We start from the raw sequence: 13,179 nt of genomic DNA, 5'->3' as shown, positions 1-13,179 counted from the left end.
TTCTGTAGACACAAGCTTTTTTTGGCCGTATTCAACTGAAATGTCTGTCTCCATGACTACACGGCATATATATATATATATATATATATATAATTTGGTTTTTTTGTTTGTTTTTTTTTGACACAATAACTACGGGACTCTAGTGCCGGAGGGGTCTGTCTCTCTCTCTCTCTCTCTCTCTCTCTCTCTCTCTCTCTCTCTCTCTCTCTCTCTCTCTCTCTCTCTCTCTCTCTCTCTCTCTCTCTCGGGTAAATTTATCAAAGAGTGAAGTTCCGCCACTAGAGTGAAATTCCGCAGCTCTCAATTCATTTCTATGGGATTTCGAAAGGCGTATTTATCAATGGGTGAAAGTTCACCCTTTGATGAATACGCCTTTAAAAATCCCATAGAAATGAATGGATAGTGGTGGAATTTCACTCTAGTGGCGGAACTTCACTATTAACTTCACTCTTTGATAAATATACCCCTTTAGCTCTCTCTTTAGCGCTCTCTCCTCTCTATAGCGGTCTCTCTCTATAGCGCTCTCTCTATAGCGCTCTCTCTATAGCGCTCTCTCTATAGCGCTCTCTATAGCGCTTTCTCTCTATAGCTCTCTCTCCATAGCGCTCTCTCTCTCTCTCTATAGCGCTCTCTCTATAGCTCTCTCTCTATAGCTCTCTCTCTATAGCTCTCTCTCTATAACTCTCTCTCTATAGCTCTCTATAACTCTCTCTCTCTAGCTATAGCTCTGTCTCTCTCTCTCCTTTTATTATGGTATATGCAAGCCATTTCAGCTACTGTTCATAGCCTTTAACATTTCCAAGCTAAAAACAAGTTTTCAATAACATAATCTTTGGGCATATTAAAAATATAAAAAACTAGTTCTGTAGATGGCTGAAGTTTTACTGCTCCAAATCTAATTTTACATCACTTGTCTACTACTACTGGTTCAGAGAATGGGCATTAACACTCGGGGGTTGATACTTATTATTATGGAAAAATTTACTGAGTTGTAATGATTTTACAGAGCTCTCTCTCCTTTAGTGCTGTAAAGTATAAATACAAGATGTCCTTCCTGAATGTTTAACATGTAGTGGTATACACACTCAAAATATATGATAATCATATTAGCTTTGCTGCTTGATTAGATTTTTTTGGTGGCCAAATTTAGGAAAACTTACCAGCACCCTAGGCTTATACTCTGGTCGATAAGGTTTCCCAGTTTTTGTAGGTAAATTTAGGTACCTCGGCTTATACTCGGGTCGGCTTATACTCAAGTATATACGGTATACTATTTTGTACGAACCAGCGCCAGGATTCGGCCTTTTTCAGCAGGATTCGGATTCGGCCAAATCCTTCTGCCCGGCCGAATCCTAATTTGCATATGCAAATTAGGGGCAGGGAGGGAAATTGCATGACTTTTTGTCAGAAAACAAGGAAGTAAAAAATGTTTTCCCTTTCCCATCCCTAATTTGCATATGCAAATTAGGGTTCGGATTCGGTTCGGTATTCGGCCGAATCCTTCGTGAAGGATTCGGGGGTTCGGCTGAATCCAAAGAAGTGGATTCGGTGCATCCCTAATAAATATATATATATATATATATATATATATATATAATGTCATGATACAGGCCTGTAATAGTAAATAAAACAGGCCATGGTATCATGAGAAATATTTCTTCCAACATCTAAATCAGACACATAACAGGCCTCTTTTCACTATGGTCAGGGGGGTCAGAGCTGTAATGCCCTCCTGTAAGCCCTGGCTGATAAGAGCCATTCCATAGGGAGGGGGAAGCCCAAGGAGTGAGAACTTAAATTTCCCAGCAAGACCCTCAAAGGTGAAGTGAAGGTCACACATAATGTAAACTCAAATATATTTCTCCTCACAGAACCCATACCTGTTGTACCAACAGTATAAATAACTGGTGACGGGTTCAAGGCAATTTCAGCTTTCAAACGAGTCCAAACATGACTAGGCTTGGTACTCTGTAGATCAGATGTGAATATCTGGGCAGGGGAAGGTCACACAGTATTGATGTTTAGTATCTATGGAATCCCTGAGAGAATTAATAACCAATGAATAAAATATCATCTCTCTTCTATGTTCCTATAAAGAGTTATGGTCATAATTCTTGGTCCAGTTCCTACTCACAGGAGGTCATGAAAACTCAATCTGTGTCCTGCTAGGCCACACCCCTTGCATTTCTGAGGGAGGGGGGAGTGTGCAGTTACCTGATGCCCTGAAATCACTAATAAATAGTCAGCTCTTCTGACTAAACTTTGGATTTACTTTGGAGGACCAATTGCGATTGGAAGTTATCCCGTTTGTTTCCCCTTGCCTCCAGGACCAGGAATTCTATATATTTAGAGTTAAGTATAGGTTTTCCATGTTTTCCCTTTTATTTTACAACTGTTTGTAATTGTATTATTGCATGTATGTCTCTTCTTGTAACATCTATTTGTATATTGCACTGTTATACCTTTTATAATATTAAAGAGAATTTAATAAGATTGTCTTTGATGCTCTAAACGAACCTAGCCTGAAAGAGTGTAACTGTGAGCCTTAACCCTCTGCATGCTGAAGTACTTGTAGAATCAGTAGGAAATAACTGACTATAGTGAGAGAGTGTTTAATGCATTGGTGTATTGTGAATTATTACCTGTTAGAGAGAACAGGGGAAATAGTCACATTAGGTTTCTATCGCCTGTGAATGATAGATGGTGGCAGTGATTGAGTTTTGTGGGTGTTGGTTGGTCTATATATATATATATATATATATATATATATATATAATTTGTCAGTGAGTCAAATCACCTTTATTAGCATGTGTGTCATATATATATATATATATATATATATATATATATATATATATATATATATATATATATATATGTTGTAGATGGGTGCACACCAGGAACGTTTAAAGCCAAATTACTTAAAGGTTAAAACATACTTTATTGAAAAAATTTTTAAAACAGGCCAACGTTTCGGTCTCCTTCTCAGACCATTATCAAGACTTGATAATGGTCTGAGAAGGAGACCGAAACGTTGGCCTGTTTTTTAAAAAATTTTTCAATAAAGTATGTTTTAACCTTTAAGTAATTTGGCTTTAAACGTTCCTGGTGTGCACCCATCTACAACATATTTATCTATTCCATTACGGGTAGCACCTGGGTCACTTACTGCTGTTTGGAGTGCGGAGAAAACACAAGGACTTTATATATATATATATATATATATATATATATATATATATATATATATATATATATATATACATACATACATACATACATACATACATACATACATACATACATACATACATACATACATACATACATACATACATACACAGTCCATGGAGGAGTCGGCACTCACGTCACAAAATTCAAATATGCCTGGGTGCAGTGTCCGAAATTAGATACAATATCATACAGATAAGGTTCACACAAAATAGAATGGCGGGAAAAATTCAGATTGAAAAAGTCGTGTCAGAATCCGTAACAAAATTAGCATACATATATTTAAGACTATACACTCATTCCGTATATCACTCTCAGTAATTGCAGAGGCAATTAAAATCTCTTTTTTAGATACTAAATGTAACATAAAACTTCAGCTGCGGCTAAGAAAGCAATAAATGGACATAGAGGGCAGCAGAATGTTACTTAGTATTTTTTTTCTAGTTTATTTTTTAACAATGTATATTAGAGGAGAGGTTGAGTTTAAAGGGATACTGTCGTTGAAAAACATGTTTTTTACAAAATGTATCAGTTAATAGTGCTACTACAGCAGAATCCTGCATTGAAATCCGTTTTTCAAAACAAGAAATGTATTTTTTTATATCTAATTTTAAAATTTGCTATGGGGCTAGACATTTTGACATTTCCCAGCTGCCCTCAGGTCATGTGACTTGTGCTCTGATAAACTGCAGTCACACTTTACTGCTGCACTGCAAGTTGGAGTGATGTCATTACCCCTCCCTCCTACAAGCTGCTGTAATGTAAATAGAGCCTTGTCTGCTGAGCCTGTCAATTGAACAATAGGCAGGTATCAAGATAAGCTCCTACTGACACCACTTCAGAAGGACTGAAATAAGATCCTGTGATCACTGCCCCCACTTACGTTTTTAAAAAAAAAAAAATAATAATATATAAATACTCACACAATTAATTTTGGGCACTGGAAAAATATTTTATATAGATAGTTTATTTATATTTGTTTACACAAAAATGAATGGCAGAAACACAGGAGTACAATCCCAGGACTGATGACAGGGAATAGGAAAAAAAGGATAAAATAAGGAGGACATACTTGAAAACCAGGAAAACTTAGGAGGAAGTCTAGGAAGGGTAAAAATAGCTCAGGAGAAAGGAGGCAGTAAGTAGTTAATGAAAAAAGAAGTATTGCAGGCAGGAAAGGAGCGCAGTGTGTGTGAGGTGGATAGCAGAGGGAACTCACAGCTCCTTTACCTCATCTAGTAACCAGTAAAACTAACTAGGAAGGCAGCAAGGAGAGAAAGTTCCCCCCTCCAAAGGAAAGCAGAGAACAAACTTACAGAACGGCAGGAGCTTTGATAGTGTCTGTGGGAGGGGGGGCTGCTAGTGCAGCTGTAGAGCAGGCAAAGAAAGTTATTGCTTCCCTGCAAACCATGTGACCCAGCGCCGATTCTACTTACAGCGCCGCCTGAGGCGGCTCCTTCAATGCCGCCCCTCCCTCGCCGGCAGGAACACTAAACACTAACGGTTTAAAAACTGGAAATTCGGCTCTTAAAGGTACCAGGAGCGGCTTTTTGCCGCCCCTGGAAACCTCTCCTGCGTTGCCGCCTGAGGCGAGTTTCTCAACTCGCCTCATTGGCGGCACACCCCTGATGTGACCTCTCTCCTCCTGACATCACACGCATGGGCAGAGAGGAGGGGATTCTCATGTCGTAGTGCGACCTGGCTTTTCATTACAGAGTGGCTGCCTCCAAGCACACAGGTAATGCTGTGCCTGCTGTTAGAGCAGCACAGGATGAATGTGTAATGAGCAGAAATGGAAGCCCCGATGACAAAATACAAACTAAAATAACTCATGCATGGAGTTGTGGATTAACATTTTATTTGCCAGACAGTGTTTATGGATGTGTGGTATTTATAAAAATGCAAAAAAAAAAAAAGTTTAAAATGACGACAGATTCCCTTTAAATGTTAGTGTGCCTCTGCAATTACTGAAAGTGATATACGGAATAGAAGGATCAGTAGCCTTACACAGCATTTGTTTTTAAGAAGGGGTCAGCGACGCCCATTTGAAAGCTGCAAAGAGTCAGAAGAAAAAGGCAAATAACTATAAAACTATGAAAAAATAAATAATGAAAACGTATTGAAAAGTTGCTTAGAATTGGCCGTTCTATAACATAATAAAATTTACCTTAAAGGGGACCTGTCACCCAAAAAAATTATTCAAAATCCTATTCTATCACATTAGTCAAGCAAAATGAACTTTAATTACACTATATAAATTATTTAATTCTTGCTTCCTTCAGTCTGGGATTTCAAAATTATAGCAAGCAGGCAGCAGCCATTTTGTGGACACTGTTATTAAGACAAGCCTTGTATCATCTCAGAATCTTGTTTGTGAACCAGAATGGGGACCTGATGTCCATCCCCATGTCCTGGCTACACAATTAAATGGTTAAGAGAACTGGGGGAATGTGGGGAGAGCAGTGACATCTAGGAAGTGCTGAATAGAAAGTGAAAGTAATTGTCTGCCCCGCCTCTATGCCACTGGCCTAGACGAGTGGCAGACAATATTTGATTGACAGCTGAGATTTTTAAATGAGCTTACAACAGCTATGAATGCTTTAATAAAAAATAGAAATTGGATTTCATGTTTAATTTGAAAAGGACTTTTATTATACAAATTTTTGTGTCTGGGTGACAGGTCCACTTTAAAGGTGAACCACCCCTTTAACTGATAAAGGGCTGTGATTGCCTTGGGCTGGTACTGAACCCCATAACATAATGTACAACATTTCTAGCCTGCTTCTTTGTTAAGCTTTAGCTTTCCTTTAAAGGAACACCAAAAAAATTTGTGTTTTAAAGCAATGACAATATAATATAGTGTTGCCCTGCACTGGTAAAACTGGTTTGCTTGCGAAACACAATTATAGTTTATATAAACAAGCTGTTGTGTAGCCATGGGGGCAGCCATTCAAAATGAAAAAGGTCAAAATGCACAGCATACACAAGAGATAACAGATAAGCTCTGTAGTATACAATGGTATTCTTCAGATCTTATCAACTGTGTATCTTGTGCTTGAATAGCTGCCCCCACGGCTACAGCTTGTTTATATAAACTATAGTAGTGTTTCTGATGCAAACACACCAGTTTTACCAGTGCAGGGCAACAGTATATTGAATTATCATTCCTTTAAAACACTTTCATTTTTTTTATGTTAGTGTTGCTTTAGGGTTTCCATTCAATGAGTACAAAGTGGGAATAAGAAATGAAGGCGTTCTTTTAATCTGTTGTTACCATACACAGTAAGGGAAGGAGCACACGGGCAGATTCTGGGAAATTTAGTCGCCTGACAACTAATCTCCTCTTGTTTGGGGCAACAATCTCCCTGAACTGCCTTCCGCCTGGTAAAATGAAAAATCACCTGTGCCAATGCACTCACTCGTGAGGCAACTTCGGGCGACTTTGGAAATCGAATCGCTGCAAGTGCCATTGCAGTAGCGTTTTCTCATTATAGCAGGGGGAAGGCAGTTCGGGGAGATTGTCACCCCGCAGAAGAGGCGATTAGTCACCAAGCATCTAAATATTCCCCCGATTCTGCCCGTGTGCCCCTGCTCTACATCTATGTATCTATATATATTTTTTAGTGTTCTCCCCTGGATGGTTTTAGCCCCTCGCTATTCTCCTTGGCTGCCCAGCTTCACTCCAGCCTGCACCTTACAAAAATTAATGGAATAATAGTTCCAGTATGTATTTATTTGTGGACATGCTTTTTTCCCATTGGCTTTTGTAAATGAAACAACTTCTATTTAGCGATGCACAAATGCAGCTCTACTTATCAGTGAGCCATTTTATCATTAATGAGTAAAAGTGGCCATAGACGCAAAGATCCGCTCGTTTGGCGACATCTCCAAACGAGCGGATCTTTCCCCGATATGCCATTAACGAGCATGGCTATATCGGGGGTAATCTGAACGTTCGGCCGAATGGCCGAACGATCAGATTACGATGTGCAATGGACGAAAGATGTTGGCACTCTCCACACCCAATCCGAAAATTGTACCAATCCTCTATTTTTTTGCAGGAGGTCCCAGCGCACTGTAGATGCATCATTTTGTCTCCAGCATTTTAGTGCGGTGACAAGTCAAGAAAATTGGTTTACCTTGTAGGCACTGAGGACTGCTGCAGGTAAACCACTCAAATCAGGGTTGCAGTTCTTTCTAAGGGCATTGAAGAAGTCAGAAAGTCTTTTATCCCACAGGCCTTATCTTTTGTCTAGCTAAAGTTGCACATTTGTGAACGTTTCATTTAAGAAAAAAAAAGTCAAAATATACCATGACCATATAGGGGCAGAGACACACGCTCAGATGCTGGGAGATTTAGTCACCAGGCAATAAATCACCTCTTCTTTGAGGCGACTAATCTCTCCAAACTGCCTCCTCCCGGCTGAAGTCGCCCGACGTTTCCTTCCTTCATAAAATGAAGCGCACCAATTGCCATCCCGCCGACGATTTACATTCTAGGCAGCGGGAGGCAGTTCAGGCAGATTAGTCACGCCAAAGAAGAGTTGATTTGTTGCGGAGTGACTAAACTCCCTGAGGGCAGGGGCACACTGGCAGATTCGGGGAGATTGTTGCCTGGCGACTAATCCCTCTTCTTCGGGATGACAATCTCACTGAACTGCCTTCCGCCTGCTATAATGAAAAAACGCCAGCACAATGGCACTCGCGGCGCTTCAATTTCCGAAGTTGCCTCACGAGGAAACTTCGGGTGACTTCAGAAAATGAAGCACCGTGAGGGGGGAAGGCAGTTCGGGGAGATTGTTGCCCCGAAGAAGAGGTGATTAGTCGCCAGGCGACTTAATCTCCCCGAATCTGCCCTGAATCTGAGTGTGTGTGTCTCTGCTCTAAAGGGGGTGGCAGACGGGGAGATTGGTCGCCCAGTGACAAATCTCCTCTACTGCGGGCGACTAATCTCCTCGCACTGCCTTCCTGCCGGTAAGAATGTGAATCGCCGGCGGGATCGCTTCAGTTTTCCTAATTTGCCTAGCGAGGCATTTACTGGGCAACTAATCTCCCCGTCTGATTCGTACGATTTTCGGATCGTGTGTGGAGAGTGCCGGCATCTTTCGTCCGGCGGAGATCGGTTGTTTGGTCGATCGGATAGGTTTGATTTTGACCCGCCGGAGCCCATTGCGCATTGTAATCGGATCGTTCGGGCCATGCGGCTGAACGTTCAGATTACCCCCAATATAGCCATGCTTGTTAATGGCATATCGGGGAAAGATCCGGTCGTTTGGCAATGTCGCCAAACGAGCAGATCTTTGCGTCTATGGCCACCTTAACTCTACATTTGTATTGTGTTGGGTGCTTCATAAACACTCCTACAGTTCATACAAATCAGCGGCTGTGTAGCTATGGGTGCAGCCATTGATGCACATGTTTACATAGCAGATAAAACATAAGTGGCCTAGAATACAATGGTGTTGTATATGGAACAGGAAGATCAACAGGAGACCACATGCCATTCATGGTATGCCATTCAGCTCTAGACTGAAAACCTTTCTTAGGGTAGGGACACACTGGGCGATTTGGGGAGATTTAGTCGCCTGGCGACTAATCGCAGCGACTTTTCTCCCCGAATGCTTCCCCTCTCTCTGCGACTGGCTAAAATGAAAAATCGCCTGCGCTAATCACACGCAGCGATTCGTTTTCCGAAGTCGCCCGAAGTTGCCTCACGAGGAAACTTCGGGCGACTTCGGAAAACGAATCGCCGCGTGTGATTAGCGCAGGCGATTTTTCATTTTAGCCAGGCGCAGAGAGAGGGGAAGCATTCGGGGAAGATTGGTCGTGGAAAGTCGCGGCGATTAGTCGCCAGGCGACTAAATCTCCCCAAATCGCCCAGTGTGTCCCAGCCCTTATATAAAATAGGACATTTTGTTGCTAAGTTGTGGGGCGAACGCTTACAAACTTTAAGGGCTGGGACACACTGGGCGATTTGGGGAGATTTAGTCGCCTGGCGACTAATCGCCGCGACTTTCCACGACCAATCTTCCCCGAATGCTTCCCCTCTCTCTGCGCCTGGCTAAAAGGAAAAATCGCCTGCGCTAATCACACGCGGCGATTCGTTTTCCGAAGTCGCCCGAAGTTTCCTCGTGAGGCAACTTCGGGCGACTTCGGAAAACGAATCGCTGCGTGTGATTAGCGCAGGCGATTTTTCATTTTAGCCAGGCGCAGAGAGAGGGGAAGCATTCGGGGAGAAAAGTCGCTGCGATTAGTCGCCAGGCGACTAAATCTCCCCAAATCGCCCAGTGTGTCCCTACCCTTAAGGGACAATATACATCTAAAAACAATTTTGCTTAAAGTGAGCACAATGACTTGTACTTAAAATGCATCTTTAGGCTAAGGACACACTGGACGATTTGTCGCCAATGTTTTTAAAAAGCAAATCGCGGCGACATATCGCTCGTTTTGTCTCTGAACAAAACCAAATGAAAGACGCCAGCTCCTGTGCCCACAGCGCGTTTGTGAATCGCCTGTAGCTCCAAAACGCACTGAGACCCTTTTCCGAGCGATTTATCAGAAATAGCATGTACTGTACTTAGAAAAGCACTGAAATCTCCTAGACACGCACACACATACAGATAGGTAGCAGGAATTGTATTCAAATTACAATGCGAACGCAATGACGCAAGAACGCAAGCACGTAAAGACGCCAGGTTACAGCGGGAAGCACAAACTGTTTCCGGTTTGGGTGGAGCACGTACCGCACAGAGTAATGGGATACAAATCGCTCTGTGCCAATAGTCGCTGTGAATCGTCTGTTCAAAAAAGACGACCGTCTTGTCGCCGCGATTTACTTTTTAAAAACGTTGGCGACAAATCGTCCAGTGTGTCCCTACCCTAAACTCTTAGAATTATCTATGTTTTGGTTATTTCTGCCTTAAACAAGAGATTTCTTATTTAAAACAATAAGCAAAAAGTACAAGTAAGTTTAAAAAAAAAAAAGTAAAAGCACAAGCATTATTGATTAAAGGGATGGTTCATCTTCAATTTAACATTTAGTATGTTATAGAATGGCCAATTCTAAGCAACTTTTCAATTGGTCTTAATTAAAAAAAAATGTGCTTTTTTCTGACTCTTTTAAATAGGGGTCACTGGTGTCATCGTAACACAAACACCCTGCAAAGATTGCACATTTATTGTTATTGCTACTTTTTATTACTGATCTTTCTATTCAGGCCTCTCCTATTCATATTCCAGTCTCTTATTCAAATCAATGCAGGGTTGAAATTGCAAACCGGAGAGCTGCTATATAACTTAAAAACTACAAATAATTAAAAATGAAAACCAATTGCAAATTGTCTCCGAATATCACTCTCTGCTTTATGAAAAGGGGTACTCTGTCCCTTCAAATAAAAAAATAACTTAATAGCATTACTGTTCCTTTAAAGGGGTAGAACAGCAAATTCTAAGCAACTTTTCAGTTGGTTTTCATTATTTATTTTTTATAGTTATTTACCTTTTTCTTCTGACTCTTTGCAGCTTTCAAATGTACGTTGCTGACTCCCTTCTAAAAAACAAATGCTCTGTAAGGCTACAAATTGTTACTTTTTATTACTGATACTTCTATTCAGGCCTTTCCTGTTCATAATCCAGTCTTGTATTCAAATCAATGCATGGTTGCTAGGGGAATTTGAACCCTAGTTACCAGATTTCTTAAGATGTAATTTGAAGAGCTGTTGAATACAAAGCTAAATAACTAAAAAACCTTCAATAACAAAAAATGAAAACTAATTGCAAATTGTCTCAGACTATCATTCTCTACATCATACTAACAGTTATCTCAAAGTTGAACAACCTCTTTAAAGCTTTAGCCTGGCCCTGTTAGTTTAAATATTAGTTTGGCAGTTTCATATTCAAAAAGTTAAATTTCTAGGTTTATGTGATTCATTGGACAAATAATTACTACCCTTTTATGGACTTTACCGGCACTCGTTATTAGTGATGAGCGGATAAATTCGACAGGCATGGTTACGCGGCAAATTTCCGTGTTCTGCCGCCTGCGAATGTTATTGCGAAACTGCGTTGAAAATTTGCAGGCGAAAAATCCACCCATCACTACTTGTTATATTTCATATTATAAAAAAAAATCAGATCACACAAGTCTTCCCTGTCCCTGATTTGCATATGCAAATTAGGGTTGGGGTTTGATATTCGACTGAATCTTTCACAAAGGATTCGGGGTTTTGGCCGAATCCAAAATGGTGGATTTGGTGCATCCCTGTGACCCCTTCCACCATATCTAATGCTGTACTGTCTACTTAAAGGAGAAACAACCCCTTAATAAATAAAAACCCAACCTGCCTAGCTGCCCCCGGGCAAATGCCCCTAAGTCTTTACTTACCCCTCCATGCAGATTCTGTCCAGTGGAGTTCACAGCTCCATCTTCTTCGGTAATCGTCGGGAAAAACACAATTGTTATTTTCAAAACTCGGGGCTCTGTACTTATTTTACTGTGTATTAAAAGTTTATATCCATCCTGCATCTCATACTTTGGGATATAGGTAATGGATGACCAAAGGAATTTTATGGAAGCTTTTTGCATTTTGTAAGAAGTCATTAAAATCTAGTAATCTCCCATGAAAGTTACTTTAAAGGATGGTCTCTTTAAAGGGACAGTGTCTCCTTGTCAACATTGGATCAATGAATAGAGATTCTGCTAAACATAAGTTTTGCCTATTTTTTAATTCGGAAATATCTTCTAATTAGGAAATATCTTTCTTGTTCTAATTAGGCCAACATTTTAAAATAAAAACTAAAGCCACATTCTACTTCCTGGTCCCACATAGCAATGTCAAACAAATCAGCAGTCCACTGAGACGCCCTCTGTATAAATGAACCCTTCCCTCCCCCAGCTATACAGCCTGTTATCTTTTAAGATAAAGCGCAGCTCAATCTATAGAGGCTTCTCGGTGGGGTGCTGGTATGTTTAGTCTCTAAAGCTGGCCATAGACGCAAAGATCCGATCACACGAATTGAGGATTCATACGATTTTCAGACTGTGTGTGGAGAGTCCCGACATTTTTAGTCCCACAGAGATCAGTCGTTTGGTCGATCGGACAGGTTAAAAGATTTCTGTCGACTGTATTGCTGATCGTACGATTTTCAGTGGGAGACTGTCACCAGCTTTTGTCGGACATAACTTTCGTACGATTGCTGTCAGGGGCAGAACATTGGCTGATCTGTTGTTTTACTACTTTATTTGATCGGAATGGTTAGTGGCAGATCGGGAGATCGTACGAGGATTCGAATGATTGGATGTTTGCAGCTATGGCATCTTTAAGGGCTTTAGCACGTGGGCAGATTCAGGGAGATTTAGTCGCCTGTCGACTAATCGCCTCTTTTTCGGGGCGACAATCTCCCCGAACTGCCTTCCGCACTGCTTATTTGAACTTACCATAGTAATCCCTGTCTAATAGAGGCAACTTCTGACATAAGTAGAGCTTTTTATTTTATAGTTCCTTCTGGGGGCACAGCAACCCCCAAAATGCCTGGGTGTTTTCTGTTGTCATAAGCTGCTGTGTAGTCATATAAAAAAGGTAATTTTTCGCCAAGTGTTAATTTGTACAATTTAGAGCATGTATGAACCTCACTAAAACTTTTCGCTTGATGGCATTACTGTTCCAAAGATCTGATTTGTTGCTATGGGTAACTGCTCTTGTGACTGTCCGTAAATGAGTACCATACTTCCTTCTAAAAGCCCAAACTAGTAAATAGGAACACCTCTTTTGTTGCTGCTTGTTCTAAACCAGGACTAGGGGTAGGCAGAAGAGGCACATGCTTAGGGCCTATCGGTGGGGTGGAGCGGAGTCCTAAGACCCTAGGCCTATATTTCTGCTGCTCTCTCTAACTTCAGCCCTGCACATGAGCAAGCAGGTGGGATTGGTGACAAGGGTACAACAAGGCCCT

The 13,179-nt window shown here is 41.0% G+C and overlaps 1 protein-coding gene across 2 annotated transcripts in view; it reads left to right on the top strand.

The window, feature by feature from the left end:
- Positions 1 to 2,293: 2,293 nt before the first annotated feature.
- The window catches only part of rpusd1.L (RNA pseudouridine synthase domain containing 1 L homeolog), a 28,440-nt gene continuing 17,554 nt past the window's right edge, over positions 2,294 to 13,179 (top strand). Inside the window, exon 1 of one of the 2 annotated variants that reach the window (XM_041575826.1) lies at positions 2,294 to 2,351. The gene's annotated coding sequence lies outside the window, so the exon portion shown is untranslated. The remainder of the gene's footprint in view (positions 2,352 to 13,179) is intronic. The other variant, XM_041575827.1, reaches the window with a different exon arrangement.

This window comes from Xenopus laevis, chromosome 9_10L (genome assembly GCF_017654675.1).
Source record: "Xenopus laevis strain J_2021 chromosome 9_10L, Xenopus_laevis_v10.1, whole genome shotgun sequence".
NCBI classification, from domain to species: Eukaryota; Metazoa; Chordata; class Amphibia; order Anura; family Pipidae; genus Xenopus; species Xenopus laevis.
This window is presented reverse-complemented; position numbering and strand designations above follow the sequence as displayed.